Source organism: Cupressus sempervirens, chromosome 10, assembly GCF_028749045.1.
Source record: "Cupressus sempervirens isolate cs-2001-9-10 chromosome 10, ASM2874904v1, whole genome shotgun sequence".
Taxonomy (NCBI): domain Eukaryota; kingdom Viridiplantae; phylum Streptophyta; class Pinopsida; order Cupressales; family Cupressaceae; genus Cupressus; species Cupressus sempervirens.
This window is the reverse complement of record NC_143127.1, coordinates 605,110,123-605,132,174: the sequence shown is the minus strand read 5'-3', so window position 1 is coordinate 605,132,174 and position 22,052 is coordinate 605,110,123. Positions and strand designations below refer to the sequence as shown.

Genomic DNA, 22,052 nt, shown 5'->3' with positions numbered 1-22,052 from the left:
TTTATGCACATAGAGAAAAAGTGAAAACACTTCAAAGAAGAGCCTCGTAATCTTAGGCTTTCATTGGCAGCGGACGGTGTCAATCCATTTGGAGAGATGAGATCTGTTTACTTGGTGTTATCAACAATAACATTCCTCCATGGATGTCAATAAAGAGGGAGCACATTATGTTGACAATGATTGTTCCAAGTATCTTATCATTTGATAGTTATTAATTTACATGTACTTACAAATCTTGCAGTAAAATGGTCACAATAATTATGTAATGTTACTGTTCATTCAAGTAGGTAAATATCAAGTTATAGATATAAATGTATATATTGAGCCTCTTATCGATGAGTTGGAGGAGTTATGGAATGGTGTCACTATGTATGACGTGTCTAGACCAATAGGACAAAGACAATTTCAATTCCATGCAATACTTGCATGGACAATACATGATGCCCCAGGGCTAACACATTTTTGTGGTATGTTATAGTGAATTCAAGTTGCGCACAATAATTCTAATTATAAAAATCAACATATTTAATAATCCAATTATATCATTATCTTGTAGGTCCTTAAACAAAGGAAAAATTTGCATGCCCAGTTTGTGGTCCAAAGATGAAATCTTGTCATTCAAAAAGTTTAGGAAAGCAGGTGTTTGATGAGTGTAGACACTTCCTCCACAGGAATCATAAGTATCGAAGTATGAAAAAACATCTTTTCAATGGGAAAGAAGAGATTACATCAAAGCCACGAAGAATGACACCTCGCCTATGGAATTTGGAATATAATAGAATTAATCGTCGAGGTAATGTTGTTCCACCTAAAGGTTTATGTTTTTAATTTATATATTTCTATTTTGATTTTTGTTTACTAATTGTGTAATTGATGATCGTGAAGGTCATCAAGTAGTACTGACAACCTTCCAAAGGGACTAAAAAGCTATCCCAGACAATTTAGTAGGTTGCCCTACTATGAGCACTTACAAATTGTGCATTTTTTTGATACTATGCATATTGGAAAGAATATAACAAAGACATTGTGGAAAATATTGGATGGAAGGCATGACAAAGAAAAAATTGTCAAAATTTGTAATGACATTCATGAATCCAATCATGCATTAAATAATTTCATTCACTCAAATAGCAATAGAGATTAGATTAATATAAGTGCCCTTCCTTGGTTATTAATGGAGCAGCAAAGTGATGCCATAAAAGAAGTCATACGAAAAATTTGATTTCCCACAGGATTTGTTGTGAACATAAACAATCTCATATTAAAAAAAAGTGAATTTGGGCCAGGGCTCAAAACGCATGATTGGCATACTTTCATCAAGGTAAGTTATGTTCTTTTGTATTTACAATATATTCATAAACTATGTGTATTGTTCATTATGTTATGTTAGAAAACAATGAAATGATTGGTTTATAATTGTTGGAGTTGAGGAAAGCTAACTCCGAAGACGCCAAGATCACCTGCATGCGAACCTGTCAAAGAGAAGCCATAGAAGGGAAGAGCATGGAGCACGGGCAAAAACCCTAAACGGACATGACAGACACCATGAATGCAAACACAAGAAGAAATGTATTTACAATAATGTGATATTGTTATGATGATATATTTTACAATGAGAGAGAGCCCGAATATAAAGAGCTCATGGAAGCTTGTAGAACAGGCTGGAAGGTGGTAGAAGATAAGTGTGACAACTAGAAGGGAACAAACTCCCGTGTTGTCACCAACTAACCACAACACGCATTAAATATAAAATATTAAATAAATGCATGACCTAAGTAAGCTTAAGCAATAGTATAAATAATTAAATATTAATTATTTACTCTAACACCCCCCCTTAAGTGCAACTTAGGGAAATGCCTTAAGCTCACAAAACAAAGATGAATGCATAATGGGTCCCGACAATGAGGCCATGTTAGGTACCCATGTACAATGCAAGAAGAATGCAACCTCTGTAAGCGAGGAAAGAGAGAAAACCACATGGGAAAAATCCTCCCCCAAAAAGAGGTAAGAACCCAGTGAAGAGCTGAAGAAGTCTCCAACTAGGGAAATTGTCCCCTAAAATAGGAACAAAGAGTGATCATGAAGAAGCAGCATCACTGAAGCATGAAGAAGTCACAAATCTGCCAAACTGCTGATATGAAGAAACCTCCATGGAAGAAGAAGGCACGAACTAAGCATGTCTATATGGTAGATGATCCATCTCACCGAAATGCATAGGTAGCCAGCCACTGCAATCGCCTTGTATATAGGATCAACCACTGAATACATAGTTCACACTATCGAACCATCAAACCATGGATGCATTAGAACACAGCATAACCCCCCCTTAATGCAGACAGGGTGTGATGACAGGCAACTGAGAAGGTGAGCCAAAATCTTCTGCAAACGAACCAAGAACGAGGAAAGAGGAAAAGAGATACAGACACCGATAAAGACACGGTCCAACTGACTCTGCATGGGGCTAATGTCATGGAAGGGACACTCACTTGACAAAGGGAGAATGCCTAAAATAGCAAACAAATAATCCCCCCCATGGTGCTTTATGAAATAGTGCATGCACAGCTGACTCAAAATAATGTTAATGACTCCCAGAATGAAAAAGGACAATTTATCTCAGTGCAAAATAGAAAAGTGCTTCAAAAAGATAGCTACAATGATCAGAACTGAAAAAGAGCTGAACCAAAAGAAAGTACAGCTGAAAAGAAATCAAACCATGCTAGGAAAACGATCCTCGGGCCTAAAACACTCAAAATATCCACCATAGAGCAAAAATGCCAAAACTATGATAGAAAGAGCAGAGGCCAAAAACAAAGAAAAAGGACTACTTTTCTGAAGAGTACACAGCACCAGCTTTCCAGAAATATAAAGTTTTCCAAAAACTGACATGGGATGTAAAAGATATGCATGCCGGAGTCAAAAATAGGACTTTGGACTTCAACAAAAAAAATGAGCAATAAAAAAGCATCAAAACCTAAAAATAACTACACCAAAATCTCCGTCTCAGAACCAGCTTTTCGGCTCTTCTTTCGGATTTGAAAAATACCTCCGTATGCAAAAGTTATGGCCAAAAAACCAAAGGTAAGTCTAAAAGCAATCGGGAGAGGTGCATGCAAGGGCTGATGCAGCGCTGACGTCAGCAAGTCAGCCGATTAAATTTGACGGTTTGGTGGTCATCACAGAAAAAAAGAGTTCCACGTGGCAGTACTGACGCGACAGGGGTGACATGGCGGGTCCATGTGGCAAGGTGCCACGTGGCGCCCATGCCACGTGTCACCCCCGCAGTGGCTATAGATTGCTGACGGGTTGCAGAGTTGTCTGCACAGCTGGTGGGCGGAGGCGACCACAGGGGCGGCAGAACCGGGAGGAGACCGGGCCGTAGCGGAGAGCGGGCTGAGAACTGGAGAGGCGCCGCCGGCGGAGGGCGGCGGCCGGGAGGCGGCCGGGCCGCGGTGGTTCGCGGGCGGCACTGCCTGCTGCGGTCGCTGCGGGCTACGCGCAGGTGGCGCGGCGGTGGCCCCGCCGTGGCGCGGGGTCGGTGCACCCGAAAACCATTTTTTAAAAAAAATTTTACGCTCTGCGTCCGTACGATCCATACGGCAGCGACCCTGGAGGCCTCAAAAAATCGCCAAAAATGCCCTGTCTCCAAAAATGAAAAACTTTATATGAATCCTGACTACAAACGGCCTTTCGGATCCAATGGTGATGTCCATTTGGGCTGAAAGTGCTCCGAAAAAATGCTGATCCCCTGATTTGAAGAAAAATTGCACAAACAAACTAGGGTTTGTGACTCCAAATCACGGCTTCAAAATTTCTTCAACGAAGCAGCAGCAGGAAGGCTCTGATACCATGTTGGAGTTGAGGAAAGCCAACTCCGAAGATGCCAAGATCACCTGCATACGAACCTGTCAAAGAGAAGCCATAGAAGGGAAGAGCATGGAGCACGGGCAAAAACTCTAAACGGACATGAGAGACACCATGAATGCAAACACAAGAAGAAATGTATTTACAATAATGTGACGTTGTTATGATGATATATTTTACAATGAGAGAGAGCCCGAATATAAAGAGCTCATGGAAGCTTGTAGAACAGGCTGGAAGGTGGTAGAAGATAAGTGTGACAACTAGAAGGGAAAAAACTCCCGTGTTGTCACCAACTAACCACAACACGCATTAAATATAAAATATTAAATAAATGCATGACCTAAGTAAGCTTAATCAATAGAATAAATAATTAAATATTAATTATTTACTCTAACAATAATTACTTCAGTATGTGCTTCCTCTATCTCTCCCAGAGCCCTTCAACAATAACATCAAACGAGTGATATACGATCTTGGAAAATACATGAGGTAAGCAGTAATATCTATTTAGTTTGTTGTATATATTAATTATATTCGTGATTTTTTTTTCTTGCTATGTAATCTATTGTATATTATTTTGTAAAGTCTTGTATCTATATATTTTTTGTGACTTGAATCTCTTAATGTAGGTGGTTGTCATCTAAAGAAATCCATAAAGAAGACATAAACTATTGGAAGATAAGAATTCCTCATTTATTGTGTCAAATGCAAAAGTGTCTACTTCCAACTTTTTTCAATGCACAGGAACACTACCTCATACACCTAGTTGAGGAGATTGAATTGTGTGGACCTGTACACAGTAGGTCAATGTGGATGGTTAAGAGGCACTTGAAATCTTTGAAGGCTTTGGTTCGACAAAGAGCACATCTTGAGGGTTTTATGGTAGAGGGATATATGGTATACCAGACTATGATGTACATTACTGAATATCTTCCTAAGTTTGCATCAAATATCCATTTAGATCGCATTTGGGATCTCGAGCCTTTTAAAAAATTAGAAGGCGAGTACTTGATGGGGAAAGGTACATTGAGGAAAATGAGAGGTAATAATTATAAGATGTTATTGTAATAAATTATTTCTTAATCTTCAAAGTAAATCAGTTGTAAGTTGTCTATTTTTTTTTTTGTACAAGTGCTCGAGAGTGGGATGCACTACATTTGTATATTACAAACAATCTTGATTGGATGACGGTATGAATTGAATGATGTCAACATTCTAGTTTGACATTAACATGGGAAGGTGTATCTTCATTGGTTAAAAAAGCTCATCGTAATAGAGATTCCAATGTTACGCAAAGGGAAATAGATTTAGCATGTGATTTAAGAGATTTCCAAGTACGTACAAATTTATTAATCACTCGTATGTTTATTAACTCATGATACAATAATTTTGACATGTTTCACATATTATTGTAGGTTAAACACCACAAGGCTATGTTCTGTAATGGTCAGAAATTTTGCATCAAAGTGTTTTATGACATGAAGAAAACTTGTGATTCAAGAATAACTGCAGTCTTTCAAGTGACTAATATTTCATCTAGAAATGACTTACATCCTCAAGAGTCTGAAAATTGATACTATGGCATTTTGGATGATATACTTGATTGTGACTTTAGTTCCTTCAAATTAGTACTGTTCATTTTCAAATGGTATAGGCTACAACTTAATCCAAATGATCTTGATAGAATTGTTATTGAACATGATAATGGATTTACAATGGTTAATACAAGGTCATTTGAGCCAGTTGAGGATGAGCCCTATGTTCTTCCAAGCTAATGTGAGTAGGTATTTTACTCAGAGGTTCCACATAAACTAGGTTGGTTATTTGTTGTTAGACATAAACTGAGAGGAAGGCCAATAAAGTATAATGCGATGGAAGAAGAAGATACTGAAGAAGTAGAAGATGATGTAGATGGTGATCACGATTGAAAGTTATTGGATGATGTTCCTAACACAAATTGTCATGAAGAAGAAGAAGATGATGATGACGATGATGTTTCTATTGATGATGATGATGATGAAGATGATGTTGATGTTGATGATGATGATATTGATGATGACGATGACAACGACAACGATGATGATGATGATGATGATGATGGCAAGGATGATGATGATGAGGAGGAGGAGGAGGAGGAGGAGGATAATGATGATGATGATGATGATGATGATGAGGAGGATGATGATAATGAAATTTAGAGGTATGCCATCAATCCTTAATCTATTTAATATTCATTTCTTGATAGAAATATATTTGTCTTATATATATGGTTACATAGTTTATTCATTATCTATTTAAAAGCTACAAGTTTCAACTACAAATAGAATACTGCTAATCTAAATTAACTATTAATCTAAATTAATTAAATAAAACTATTTAAAACAAATATTGATGCGTGAATGTATTGAGCCTTATTTTCTTTTAGGTCAAAAGCATTTGTAAGTGTTTAGTTTAGAAAAGGGAATTCATTAAATATCTATAAGAGGGAGTTGTACCTAGAATAAAATTCATAGGGAAAACATAATATAAGTGCTTACCCAATTTGTTGGTTAATAATTTTGCCTCTGTACGTGATGCAGAGACCCTAGGTGGACTTGTAATCATTCATAACAAGAGGGACTTCCATAGTGTTCTCACAACACCAACCAAGCATCTTCATAATATCCCTCTCCTTGATGCAAGCCAACTCCATAACCTATCAGAGTGCACACCAAATCCTTATGCCACCTTAGGTTCTACATCTTTGGAATAATCCCATGAATGTTCCTCAATCCATCCAATGGATTCATCCAAGCAATCTAATCAACAAACTATCAAATTCTCACAATGCCTCAATAGGTGCCAAACTTGACTTCACCTTAACTATGTGTTCTTCCACCTCCACACACATCAAACAACTTCAAATAGCATGTCCCCAAGGTGACTAAGCCCTCAACTCATCAGCTGATACAAAAACCCAGTTTTAGCCCTTTACTAGGCCTACTTCCCTAGTAGGCTTATAATGTGAGCCTAATTTAAGTGTTATGTTGTGTACCTTTTAATGTTTTTAATTTTTATGTGATGCTAATGATGGATTTGATTATGATTATGATGTGATTATGCTCACAATAATTGAATTACATTTGTAGGAAACTGAACCCTTTTCAGGAGCATCACGCACAGTCTCATGGATCGACAGGTATAAGTCAATACTCCTTATAGATAGTCTATTTAATACACTTATCAATAGTAAGATTTATGTCTTCTAAGATCTCTCCCATTTGTAGGTACCAGCGAATAGGTATTTTTCAGAGGTGTCTTCCTCGAGTGAGGGAAATAGAGGAATAGAAGAGGCAAGTGAGACATATAGTTTATTTAGAACAGGGAGATTAAGTAGAGGTCAAAGGACTAGAAGGAAATTCAATAAATGCATGAAATTTTTCCTTGCTCAAAGGGGGTCATGTTCTTATGATGATGAGATGAAAGGCGACATCGAGGTGCTCTTGAGGTACCAACATCTACAGAAACATTGGTTACCCAAGGAACTTCCTCCAATAAACACTGATTTTTGTGTTAACGAGAGGATATATGGCATAGCACCATCATCACTACATGGTTTGGGCCTATTTTCTATGGACGGCATAAAGGTGTCGTACAACAAAGTTTTTGAATTTATGGAGTATGTTGGACCATGTTACGATTACAAAAGTTGGATGCATATTGTTCAATATAAAAAAAGTATGCTTAGGTATGCCCTCTCAGAAAATTATATACTACAGCAAGACAATAATCAAAGTAAAAGTGTGGCTATATACATTGATGGAAGGCCAAAAGCAACAGGGAATATTGCGAGTTTTATAAATAGTACACGACCTGGGTCAACTATAAAGGAACCCAATTGCATATTTGAGGCGTGCGAGAAAAATTGTGTATTCATCTGTGCGATAAAATCAATACATGCACGGGAAGAGCTTCTTATTGATTACAATTTGAACCGCATAGATACAAATGAGGCTACTATCATGGGGGTGGTACATACTATTAAACCAACTTCTAATCAATGACTCCAACATACCATTTAGTCAATAAATTTTTGGTTAACATTTTTATACTTGATCTTTGACATAGGGGCACAATATGGAGCAACCACCTGCAGGGGATGCTAGCAATGTTCCCGGCTCATCTACACACGAGCAAGTAAAACTCATTGTAATTGTGCAAACTAGATAGAAGAAAAATGTTATTTTTTAATGTTGTTTTCTTCATTATTTTGGAGTAATTTTGATAATACTAATACTATTGTTGTCACAGAGGGCCAGTGGTCAGAGGGAGGGAAAGGAACTTGTAATCCTTGATCAGCAGCCCCCCCCCCCCCCCTGAGGAGGACCCTTTTTATATTGATTTAGCAGACACCAATGACCCGATCGGTTCGACTAAAAAGTTGCTAAAGAAAATTGGTAGAGAAATTTTACGTTTGGCAACCATAAAGCCTACTACTCAAGAAATAAGAGAAAAGGGATCTGAATTGATGCACACCTCTAAAACCTTAAAAGTAAGTATTAATGAAATTTTTAATTATAAAAAGAGTTCAATAATGGTTTTTATGTTATGCTCTTTTATGGCATTAATTAAAATATGGATGCGTTGTCTTTACAGATTTTTTTTTGTGATTTCGAGCCCTGTTCCCATGATGAGGGTGCTGCAAGTGGTTCAGGTAGATCACATGTTCCATTCCCCACTTCTATTTTCAACTGAATATATATAGGAATGATCATAATCATTGACAAGACATGCTCGAACAATCCTTTTTTTTAATGCTCTAACAATTTTATTCTTCAGCTTAACATTAATTGAATCCTATGATGACGCTACCTCCATCCAGGACAACCACAAATCTCTTTCTGACTACTGAGTTAGAAACATGCAACTTACAGGCATCGACTATTGCACCATCTGTTGGTACACAAATCCCTCTTTTTCTCTCTTATGACAGCAAAAAATAGTTTTTTTTTTACAACTTTTTAACATCAATTATCATTTGTTCTTTTATACTTCATGACAAAGACTGATGAAACTTATGAAACTTTTTGCAATAGGAGTTGCAACATCATTTCCTGGATGTTCCTATGTTTCAAGTATGGGAATGGTGAAGGATGCCATATTGATCGTCAACGATGATGAAGGCATTCTATTAAAAGTAGCCAAAGTTCTAGGTACTTTAAAGTTATTATTATTCTATAGTGATATAATAGTAATTTAGTTTTTGATCACTCTTCATCGACTAATGATCCCATGATTGTTTTGTAGGGAATGATGTTTTTTGGAGAAAACTTGGTGATCAGTGTTTGCGAATATTCGGGCCCACTTTGCGTACCTGGTGGAACATCATATCCTAATTAAAACCCCAAACCACTATTTTGATTTCATATCATTGCTATAATAGTTTTCCCTCTTCATCCATTTCTTGAACTATATTAAAGGTAGCTTCACTTCATTTATGAGTCTAACATGTTTTTTTTTTCTTAAAAGGTGGAATAACCAATGCAAACCATTGAAGGATGATCTTATAGAGAGCATGACCCAACTCTTTGGACCTCGTGTATTCGAGAGAAAAAAGCTCCTTGAAAAAGCTAGTTTATGTTTGAAGTATATTAGGGACCAGTACAGAAAAAATTTATGGGATAACCCCAGGTATGAGCGTCTGCCCTATGTTCCTGAGGCTGAGTGGCAGGCTCTGATTTTGGATGGAAAGTATAAAGCTGACAAGAAAAATAATATTACACCAGTGGAGAGTATAGCAAGGTATGTGATACTATTGAGAATCTAATTATGTACTAATTAACCTTTATATTTGTACTATCTAACATATTTCAAACTTTTCATAGATTGCCTGACACATCAAAGGCAACAAAGGCAAGACTAGAAAAGCACGGGACACACAAGCTCGACTCTGGTGGTTTTTCAAAAATTCAAGAAAGATTTGCAAGTATTAGAAAATAAAAAATTGTATCAATTTTTTAATATAATGTGATGGGAAATGCTAGGATAGACTAGCTTGTCTATGCTCCTAATCCTGAACTTGGATCTCAGTGTTCCTTCACACCAATATATGATGCAGAGTAACATGCTTTGGAAGCACTGGTGTAAGATAAAACTCCTAGGCTTAGTTTTCCACTTCCACCAAGAGATTTCTCTTATCTCCAAGTATCCTATGCTTCTATAGGATCTCCTAATAGGATTAGATCATTAACTAAATCCTATTCACTCTTTACTACAAGAGTCACACCTTGAAAACTCCACATTGGATGATCCACACCTTAATTTTGGTTCTCTTTCTCACTTTCACTTAGTGGATCTAAGTGCCAAATCCACTAAAACATCACAAATTTCAAACTTCATTGTGGGGACCTTCTTCACATTGAATTCATTCATATTCCATCCCATTTTACTGACTTGGGAAGGTTCTTGGCTCTTAGGTTTATCATATTCAAGATTTCATCCAAACCCTTAACACATAGCATGAAAAAGTCTTCAAAATGACTATAGAACAAGTCTCAACCACTATATCAACATGTTTTAGGGTTCAAGTATGACTTTTCCTTCAAAAATAAAAATATCACTTCAAAAATAGAGTTTTCCAACCACTTCATTAACTCAAACTTTTTACAATATGCAACCATTGCTTGGAGATTCAAGAAATCACTCCATTAGGTGTCTTCTCCACCATTCTAGGGCCTATTTGGTTGAAAATAACCTCCCACAATCAAAGGAATCCAAGGCTATCCATCTTGCATGGAATATTTGCAATAAGTGCAAAATGTTGTTATGACAACATTCTTACAACACTTGGCAATTTTGATAGATGCCTTAATCCTATATTATAGGATTCTTATCCTCACATATTTGAGGATCCAAGATCATTCATGATCATCATATTTATTTAATAACCATTAACCATTCTTAGGCCTAAGACATATTAATGACTCAATCTCCCTAACTGCTAACATTATTAATTTAAATAACAACTAACAAAGGCTATTTGTGTGACCTTAGTCTTAGTGACTAATTCACCTAGCCAACAGAAAACAAGACCTTCTAAGGTCCTCAACCAAATTACACTAACTTCTTGACTTGGCTAGAGTCAAGTACAAGCCAAAATTGACTAACTAGTAGAGGTTAGCCTAGGTGCTCCTACACCAAGTACCAACAAACTCCTAGCACCTTGGAACAACTAAGAAATTCAAATTATCACCCCAATCCTTTGTTCTGTACAAGAACATTCAAGGCTTGATTCACCTTCAAACAAGGAACTAATCTGCTGTTACAACATCTGCTCCTTTAATTCATGGACCCAATTCATCACATAAGGCTGCATACTAGTTACTTCTCCCTTGTACCATTCAAGGCCTCATACACCCAACCTTGACACCAAGTGTTTTGGACAACTCCAACCCTCTAACATAAATGGAAACCAAAACAAACATCAACACAACCCAAAACAAATCAGGTCTAAGGAAAACTTGTTGTTAACAGTGACAGGGCAGATTGTAGCACTTGACCTTTATTCTACACACCCAACCAAGAGTGAAATTGGATCCTCTAGGACTCCCAAAGACCAAAGACAGTTTAGAACAACTCCAACATGACCAAAATAAGGTGTAACAAGGGTTGCAAACCCTGCTAACTATTTACCATTTCCTTTTGATATTTTAACTATCCTCCATTGGTTGATGAAACAATGCATGTAAAATTTACCATACCACGCAAAAATGTAGGGCTCAGAGTTCAAGAGATGGCTCATAGAAGAGGATAAGAGAATTGGCTTCCAACAAGGCTATAGAGTCATGGTTGAATGGCTACGAGCTAAAATTAGTGTGGAAGGTTCTAATAATGATGCATCTGAGCCATAGGTAAATAAGCTAAATGAAATTTATTTCAAATTGAATACTTTACCAATTAGTCTATTTGATGTTAAGTTCCAATATAAAGTGAGTATGTCTATTTTAAGCAAGCAATGATAACAATGCATAGGATGTTGGAATGCAGCCTGACAATCCTTCTTCGCAATTTGTGGATGCTGAAGGTTCGCATGATGTGCATCCCAGTAGTGGAGGTATACGTTTGCTATTAAATTTTTTATATGTAATTGTAATTGGTGTTTGGATTAATGTAACATTTTGTATAGTAGCTATAGAGGATCAAGGGGTCGATGTTCATGACTGTGTTGACGTTGAGTCCAAACAAAATGATGTGGTCAGATCAGGTAAAGAGTGTCACAGTTATGTTATTTAAAATAATTAAATACTTGTAACAATTATAATAAATTATTTTTAATTTAACTCTTTTATTTGTTATTGTAGAAGACCCCCCTTTGCAACAGCATAGGAATTTGAGATCATAAAGAACAGAGAAGAGAACAACTGATGAGGGGGGAATTGATGATGACACTGATGCTCCTCTTAGAGCTTACGTAGAAAAAAGAAATAGAAAGAAAAAAAAAGAAATGATTGTCATCTACATACCTTAATTGATAATGACTGAATTTTATGTCTCAATGAATTTAATTATGTGCTAATGAATGTTCATGAATTATGTGTTAATGTAGAATATTGATGAATGTTGCATGTTAACGAATCTAATGTGTTAATGAATGTTATCATGTGATATGTTTGTTTTTTATCATGTGATATTGATTGAATGTTACATTTTATTAATGGTTGAAAGAATGAATGAATGTTAGATGTTAACAGGGAATGTAGAGTGAAGTTAGGGGAAGGGGGGTGGGGCCAAATGAGCTTCCACCTTCACGTGGTTGGCCCTGTTTAGTAGAGAATATTAAACTATTCTCGAAACAAAGTGAAGCTGAATAAGATACTAAATATTTCTCTATTTTGTCCTATGTTTAGACCTATAACACTGTGTCTTGCTAAGGCCCCTTTCAAGTGGAAGGACATGAGCATCTTTTACAGTGGAGAATGTAACCAGGAGCACCAAATTAAGACCTGCACATGTTAGATATAATACATTCAAATAGGCTACTATGCTTGTAACCCTATTTTCTAGCGAGAGCTTCACTTTAGAAGAAAATAATGGATCTCCTAAGATTGACTTGCACAACCAACCCCTTAGATCTGCTTTCATGTGGCAAATATTTTAGGGTTTCCTCCCTCAACTTGTTGAGCGAGTATCAATTAAGTCCATGTGATAGTTTAGAGTCTACACAATGGCTTATGTCTAGCTTAATAGATCGACTCAATCTATTTCATACCTACCTCTGACTTTCTTTCAAATGTTGGCTAGAATAGTTATAATTTTGTGAAAGCTGCTTTGAAAATAAGTTCGGTGTAGAACTAAAAATACTTTTTTCATAGGAAACAAAAGCTGTGAAATGCCAATTTAAACTGTTGAACTTCAACATATCAATATTGAATTATTACAAATGAATAATTAGTTTAAATATGACACAAATCATTTCATGACATTCTATGTCCCATCACCAATATTTGTTTGGAATCTTGGATTCATAACCCGTATGTCCATTATTTGCCTTAGTTTGTGGGTGCATAAAAGTGACATCTCCAGTCACAGATCTAATCCCTAAATATGTAAAGTTAAATTTCATAGATCCAATCTCTAATCTCTAAACTTTTAAAATTTAATAAAATTCATATTCTGACTTGTTTATTATTTGACAGGTTGTTCCTGGAATCATGATTGTAACTTAGTTTCATCACAATGATCCTTATGAACTTACATGTACATTCACTAACAAGTAACTCTAGATGAAACTTTAAGTTTATTTATCACATTTCAACATTGTCACCAAAATCTGAACTACGTTATCTCATGATTGTTGTAGAGTACCACTACTCACATGTGAAATAGGCATCTAGATTACTGAACCCTTCTTAAAATTAGTTTCATTGAATTAATATATGTTATGCTATCACTGGGTGTGTAATTTGAGCATGAGAATAATGTCATATCTATCTACGTGTTTTGCCTAACAAACTTCTGAAATATAATTTCTATAAGTTTTTAAAATTAGAGTAGATGAATTATTCTATAGGAAAAGGTGTTGCATTTAGGCATTTATTGATAGGTTTGGACATGAACAATTTTCTATTTCTAGTAGATTATAATGATGACAGTATTGGATTTTTTTCCATGTTTAATTTTTCTCGTGATTCTTGAACTTTTAGGTTATTGCTTCACAAGGTTGGCCTAAACTTATAAAGGATGCAGGTTTGTTCTATGTATGCTCAAGCACATTGGAAAGAATTGACTCAAGAGATAGAAAGATCATGTGAGAGGCATTGTATCTGGAGGCATGATGAAGTATGTGTTGTCTTGCTTATCCATCCCTTGAAGGTTTTGACACAGCCTAAACATTTATTCTATATATAAATCGATTATAACATCTCAATATGTAATAACAGATAATATAAATATTTCCAAACTTCTAAGGTGTATAAAATGTTAAATTAGTATAAAATAATTATTTAGAGTAGGTTACTATGTGTTAGTCTTTTGTTTTGTTTAAAATACTTCTATTGTATTGAATAAATGATGTGTGGGAAGAAGAGTAGAGGGAAGACAAATATGACTCTTTTAACCATATGAATTATGATTATAGAAGACATTACGGTCTCCTTTCGTCTTGAGCATAGTAATAAAAAGTAAATCAACATGTAATAGGCTTCCTTATCCTGCTAAGGACTTCCCCTAACCTGCCTAACCTTCCCACCAAGTTTCACACTCTCCTTCATTAACCTTCTTGCTTTGCATTCTAACAACTAAGACCTCATATAGGTTAAAATGGTCTTTCTACTCCCTATGTTGTTACACACTTCAAGAGGGAGATCTAATAGAACTGAAGATGTTTTTGAAACATTTTTTACACCTACTCATCCCATTCACCCAATTTGATAGTTTCTTTGGAAACTAGGCTATTAGAATAGGCCTAATTAGCCCTCCATTGGATTTGTAGGGAGTTTTACCTTTTACTCAAAGATTTAGTACCTCTAAAAAAAAAGAACACTTTCTTAGATCGATCCCCTCTAAAAGATTTTTGGGGTCTTAGGCACCCAAAAGGTTGTACAATGTACTTGGCCAAAAGTGAGGGTTTTGAGGGTTTTGTTAACTCTCCAAACTCCTGGGATTTTTCTTAGCCTTCCACCTCTTAGCAAGCCTCCTTCTTTAGTATTTTGGATTTTCTCATATCACTTTTTACTCCCTCAAAAGGGCAGGTCATGACTTTTTACTAGTCACCTGCTGTAGCACATTTTTTGCTACTACTGCAACCTAGCCAGGTATAGTCACAATCACCTAGGGCTTTGTTAAGCAACTATTTGCCTGTCTCTTCAAGGGCCCTGCACTGGTAACAATATACATTGGGGTCTGTACCTTCAATATCCATGTTCCCATGGAAAACCCACGGTGAATAAGAAAGTTATAGCCCCATTTTCCATGAAACTTTCCAAAACTGGTAGAATACTAATACACAGAGTTGTATATACAAAATATGACACACCAAATGTAAAAGAAAGCTAAAATAACTTCCACATACAAAAAATGAACACTAAAAAACAAAGAAAACCTTCAATGTTTCCACAAAACACTTTTATGTTCACAAAATCACAAAATCACAGTCATAACAGTTACTGCTGCACTTCTTAGAAAAACCAGTCTGCTACAACACAACTTCCAAACCTCTGACAAACAAAAATTGCCCATACATTAGGGTTTTCAAAGAATTAAATAGGATGGTTTAGGAGTGAGTATTAGGGTCTTAGGGTGTGATAAGCCTCTTTGGCCATTTTTGCATTACAAGGCAAAAATTGCTAGCAGCTTTTTGATCAACATGAAGTTGCTTGAGTAATATTTGATCATTCATCCTAATGTATTATTTATAGGTCCTATAAAGCTCTTATTTGCATTACAAACCCACTAACCACTAACTCCTATGCTCATTTTTAAAAATAAGCCCAAAATCCTCAAATAGACATTTTGCTTGAGTTAAAGGGCAAAACACATTCATAAAGTTTAGCAGACCTCTAGGACTATCACCTAGCCTAGTCACAACCAAAACTTGAGTCAATCATCACAAGGAGGATTGTTATTGCTATTGACATTCACAACACACACCAAAACAAAGAAGGGGAGGGCCCTCATAAAGGTGTTCCTGCACCAGTCACTCGGGCATGCTTAGTAGAAACGAGGATTTTCTATTGCTCATAAAACCTAGTAAGCATATGATACTATTTTCTATGATATTTATATTGAGTAGAAATTGTGTCCTTACTATTTTTGAAGTGCTAAATTTTTTTTCAACAAACATGATTGGTTTCACCCTGAAAGCTTTAGTTTCCCCCAATAGGTTGGCTATCTGACACTTGAGGCATTTTTTCAATTATTGGACAAGTTTCAGGAGGAGAGAGTGACTTCTAGCCAGATTTCTTCCTCCTTATTTTTGTAATATAATTGTCTCGGTGCATACTGTTTTCCTCATTTGTAGGCTGATTGAGTGAAAAGCTAGGTTTCACATATAAGAAGCTGCTAGGTTTCACATATAAGAAGCAACAATCGAATTGATAGGTTGGTCCAATTTATCTTTATGAGGTGACAAAAGCCTTGTTAGGAGAGGCCCAGACTGAAGGAATTAGGTGATGATCATCTGAAGTAGGAGATAATCTGAATTAATTGGGTATTAAATGACTTGAATATTGGAGTTCTCTATCCCCCATGACTTCTCTTTTTTCACTGCATATCAGCCTATGTGTGGAATTTATTTATTGCAGGGTATTATGGTGAATTGAATGTAACTAAAATTAGATAAATAGTTATGTATTATGGCATTAAATTTGATTAGATGAGATAGTTTTAAGTTTGTGAGATGATTGGATTTCAAATATCTTTAGGCTTTAACTCCATTCTGGCATAAGGAAATGCCAAATTGATAAGCCCTTGGTAGTAGACTGTGTGCTGGACGGAGAAAACTAACATAAATGAATGTGGCACACTATGAATTTTCTTATGTAGTGTTGGATGGTCTTGTTTATGCAATTGGAGGTTATGGGGAGAATGGTGAAAATCTTTCAAGTGTCTCCAACAAACAAGAAACTTTTGTTAGCTAATCATGTTTACAAATATTGTTAATTGGTCTTTTGAATTCAGTAATAGAGATATGAATCTAGGTCTTGCTCTTAGAGGTGCACCCTAAATTGTTTTATAACACTATTTTTTGGAATACAGCGAAGAGTATTTTGTTCCAGGTCATCACAATCCCTTTGGACTTGATTCTTGCTTGAGTTCAGGTTATATTAGTCTCAATGTCTTATTCATGCTAAAAATAAACTGACACTACAAATGATAAATGTTGAGTTTGAAATTTGAAGACATTGAATGTTAGTGGAAATATCATATTATTAAGAGATAATATTTTCTCTTTTGATCTTATTAACTTTGTGAAGAATGCATCTGGAGTGAATCCATTTTGGGTATTCTATATTATGAATCTCTAATAAATTTATGACTAAATAATAGTTTTATAGACATGTTCTTTCATGTCAAGTATAAATTTTTATCATTGTGAATTGGATTTTAACTCACTTATTTGAGACTTATCGACTCTTATCATTATTGATAACTATGTGTTTTCTTTAATCACTAGTTTCTTATTCTTGGGGACCACTCCCTTTATCACTGATGCATCATCGCTGATCCATCAATGACTTCATTGTATTTCATAAGCTTACTGCTATAGTATTTCCTTAACATATTTCTCAAACTTATATTTAGATTGATCACTGTGACTCAAGTAACATTGGTTTGGGTTTATCACAACATACTCGTACCCCTTTTCCTTTGTAAAACAACATGCCTACTTGCTTGCCATGACCATTATTTTTAGACATTATCTCCACTATGTCGTTAGTGTCGATGGTTAGATTATTTTTTCTATAGCACATGACTACATATGTATTTTAGTTTGATGTTCAATGCCACTATTTGTTGATGGTTCCATGGTCATTGCATCTTTCGCATAATGTCACTGATAGTCATAATTGTACTCTTTTTGTTATGAGTTGTGACGTTGATGTCTTATTACCATAATGATTAGTTATTCTTTATTGTTTTAGAGTTGTAAAAGTGATGAGCTATTCTTCATTGTTTTAGAGTTTTAAAGTCCACTATTTTGATGAACTATACTCTATGTCCTTTGTGGCCTTGTACTCCTATTATAGCAGCATACCTTTGTCCAAAATTATGAAGCTTATTCAAAAATTAATGGTAATAGATAATGAGAATGTCAAACATTCTACAAATGGTTTGACAAGTATTATTACTTAGCATCATGCTACTAAACTTCCAAAAAATGATTCAAATGGTAAACTTGTAGCTAATGAGCATTTAGAGAATGGTAGTGTGGTCCACAATTCTATAGATAATGAGAGTGAGGCTGCTAAGCTCCTATCCCTGGAAGATGGTTCCTTATTTCAGGTGCTTGTTTTTTGTATTAATGCTATAGTGTATATGTTTGTTTTTGAGAAAATTTCTTTTAGTCCTAATGAATCTTTATATGTTCCTTTTGGTAGGGAGGAAAAAATGGTACTTTGCTTTGTAAGGGAAGGGAAATGAATGGGTCATGTGTAAAAGCTATGCATCCACATAGGTTGCAGAAATATAGTCAAGAAACAAAATGTATTTACAGCCAAAAGTACCAAAAACACCATGGGGACAACCACTACCTCGTTAGTAGAAACAAATTGAAGCTTATGAAGCATCTTCCATGTCCTCGGTTTTTACAAGCATTGTCTTTTAGGGGGCATTTTCTTCTAAGAGCAATGCATATTTTGAGGAAGAAATGATAAAATGAAAGGAAGAAATGCATGAAGTTACAACTTAAGAAGGTTGACATTTTTCTTAAGCAGAAATGCTCTGCAAAAATGCCTTCTAGAAAAGAGTATCTAGCTGCAAAAAGTTTTGCATGTTTAGTCGCTTCTAAGTATCCACAACAATCTCATGGAAAGGGTCTGTCAAACAAAATAAATGGTTGTGTTTTTGTGCAGCAAACCAAGACATCTGAAATTACAGCTGGTGTGGTTCAGAATGGGTGTAACATTGCTAAATTTTGTGATACTTCGATGCCTCTTGTAAATAGGCAGCTTTCCAGTGGAAATGGTACTAAGCTAAAGAAACAAAGAGAAGTTCCTAGCAGACTTGGTTTAAGTAAAGCTAGACAATATTTTGATGTTGGGGCAAAACCTATAAAATAGAGGGAAAATCACATTGGTGGCAACCATTCAGAAAACATGGCAAACACTGCAGAAAGTTGATAATGAAGTCAAAATATCATGAAAAGATGCATTACTTCAAACTTTTTCAATGATTCAACATTAGATTCCTGCAACCAATATTTCCTTATACTTCCAAAATTCATCAAATAAATGTGAGAAATGGAGATATATTTCTACTTGTCAAACTTGTAAATATATTTGTGGCTAAAGCAACAGGCTTGATATGCTTGTGACGGGGTCGTTGTGGCGGCAACGACAGTTGGCATCGCCGCCACAGTGGCCCCATTGCAATTCCTACCATGGATGTCACAATTGTGATGTTCCCCCAACCATTGTGACGGACTTGGCATCGCTACCACGGCGGTGGCGTCGCAATGCTTGCAGTGACATTGCAATTGCGACATCCAGGGCAAGCATTATGACCGACATCGGTGTTGCTGCCACAGCGATGTCATTGCCAGATGTTGTCGCCACCCTTGAAAAAAAAATTTGTTGACGTCGCAATTGCAATGTCCAAGGAAATAATTGCGACAGACGTCGAGGTCGCCGCCATAGCGACCCCGTCGCCAGATGCCGTCGTTACCCCATCGGAATGCTTGAGGGGAACGTCGTAATTATGACGGGGTTCGTGCCATAATAAAGTGGTTTTATATCGATGGATAGGCATCGTAATTGTGATGGTGGAGGATAGACATCATAATTTGCGACTAAAAAACAACGATGTCTATTACTATCGCAGTGGCAACCCATTGCTATCGTAATTGTGACACTTAGCCATCGCATATTGATGTCAAATGTATTAGTGTAGGAATACACCTTCATCACTTTTTGCATCAAGTTTTCCTTTCCTTGCATAATTTAAGATATAGCATTTGCTTCCAAATACTCTGAGATACCAAACATTAGGCTTGTACCCATACCATAATTCATAAGGTATTTTGTTTGTACCTTTCTTTAGCTAAACTCAGTTTAGTGTATGAACTAATGTATGGATTGATTCTCTCCAATATTTGGGTGCAACATTCTTCTCATTCATTATTGTTCTTGCACACTCCATTATGGATCTATTCTTTCTATTATGTCATTTTTCTCTAGTGTCCTAGGTGTTGCTACCTGTCTTTTAATTCCTCTTTTATTATAGAACTCGTTGAATTCATTTGAGATGAATTTGCCTCCTTTAACTGATCTTAGGCATTTTAGATTCTTCGATGTTTTCTTCTCAACTCTGGCCAACTACCATTTAAAATTTTTAAAAGTATCAGATTTATCTTTTAAGAAAAGTATAGTCATCATCCTAGAATAGTCATCAATAAATAGAATGAAATATATGTCTCCTATTAGAATATTTATTCCACTAATATAACTGAGAGGGGGGAGAATGAATCAGTTATCCAACTATTATCATAATTATCAACCTTAAGAAAACTTATTCATATGAGTAATATAAATTGAAACCATAACAAGTTACTCATACACAATAACACCAGATATGTTAACTAGGGAAACCCTTGATCAGAGGGAAAACCCCAATGGGGATGGTACCCACAAGATAATGTACTAATATAAATATCCCTTTTTAGAGGATGGACCTTTTTAGGAGTCTATCAATACATTCAGTTTATATGAGTCCCTATTAGGAGACTCTAAATCCTTGTTAGGAGATTCCACCCTTGTTAGGAGTTGTGGAAGATAGCTAGACCCACTGCCCAAATAGCTTCAAGGGAAAGACCAATGAACCCACTATCCAAATTATCTTTGTATTATTCCTTGTAGAATAATAGGATGGTACTATACTCTTCCTTCCTCTTTCATTGTCCTATCAACCAAACCTCTACTCCTTTTGATCTTGCAACCAAATCATGAATCTCACATCCAATAATCCCTTGGATCTCTTACACACATTCAGTAAGCACTCTGCTCATTTTTGTACATCACACTTCATACAAGAATGGATACACTTTACAATTAAGGAAAACATCTTTCCTTTATACCATATCTTCATAATAATTTCTTGAGTCAACCTTGAGGCTTTTCTAATTAATTAAAATAAGATAATTAATTAATTATAATTACAATAGTGTTGTCAACTCACGGTCTGTACAAAACTTCACATGTGTGATACTAGAGCTTGTGTACTCACTAACATCATCAACTGATTGTCATTTGTCACTGCCTAGCTATGGATCTATTCATTGCATTTCAGATGTAAGATAGAAAAAAACATCAAGAACTACTTTCCCAGTACTCTATCTCTAAACTACTCTCTATAAATTAGGTACAAGTTCCATACGTCTTCAACTCAAACTTTGCATACTTGATTACATCATTAGGACATTGTGTTGAACATGTTTATAACTATGCATCACCATACAATCAAAATATTGTTTGTACCATCAAGATCTACATCTTCTACTTAGCTAGTCTTTACAAAAATAATGATATGTTGACATCAATATAAAACACAGTCATGAATGCAACATATTAGTACTCTCCAATGCTCAGGATACTCCCCCAATGTAGTATCATCAACATTCAAGCTAACAATCTCCCACTTGGCATTGATGAAAAAATAGATGAAAAAACATCTAAGTTCCAAGAATACCAAACAGTGTTCTATTATTGTTGCTAACCAGCATTAGTTGTCCACATGCTAAAAAGAATATCAAAATAATAGGTGCACAATAGGTGCATACTCCTTATTCTTAGACATCAATTGTTTACTTTACACTAAAAAAATCACACTACATCAAGTGTAAATTCCTACTTCCTTTCATGAATCTTTCTAAATCTCTCTAAAGAGCCATCTCTCCTCCATGCCTTACAAGATGCTCTCCCCCATACCTTAGGAGATGTGTTTTTCTTGAATATTCTCCCACATTGACATCAATGTGAAATACTTCAATCTTAATGTTA

The 22,052-nt window shown here is 35.7% G+C and overlaps 1 pseudogene; it reads left to right on the top strand.

Annotated features, from left to right (window-relative positions):
* The window catches only part of LOC149535312 (pre-mRNA-splicing factor ATP-dependent RNA helicase DEAH1-like), a 100,396-nt pseudogene extending 80,761 nt beyond the window's left edge, over positions 1-19,635 (top strand).
* The last annotated feature ends 2,417 nt before the right edge of the window (positions 19,636-22,052 follow it).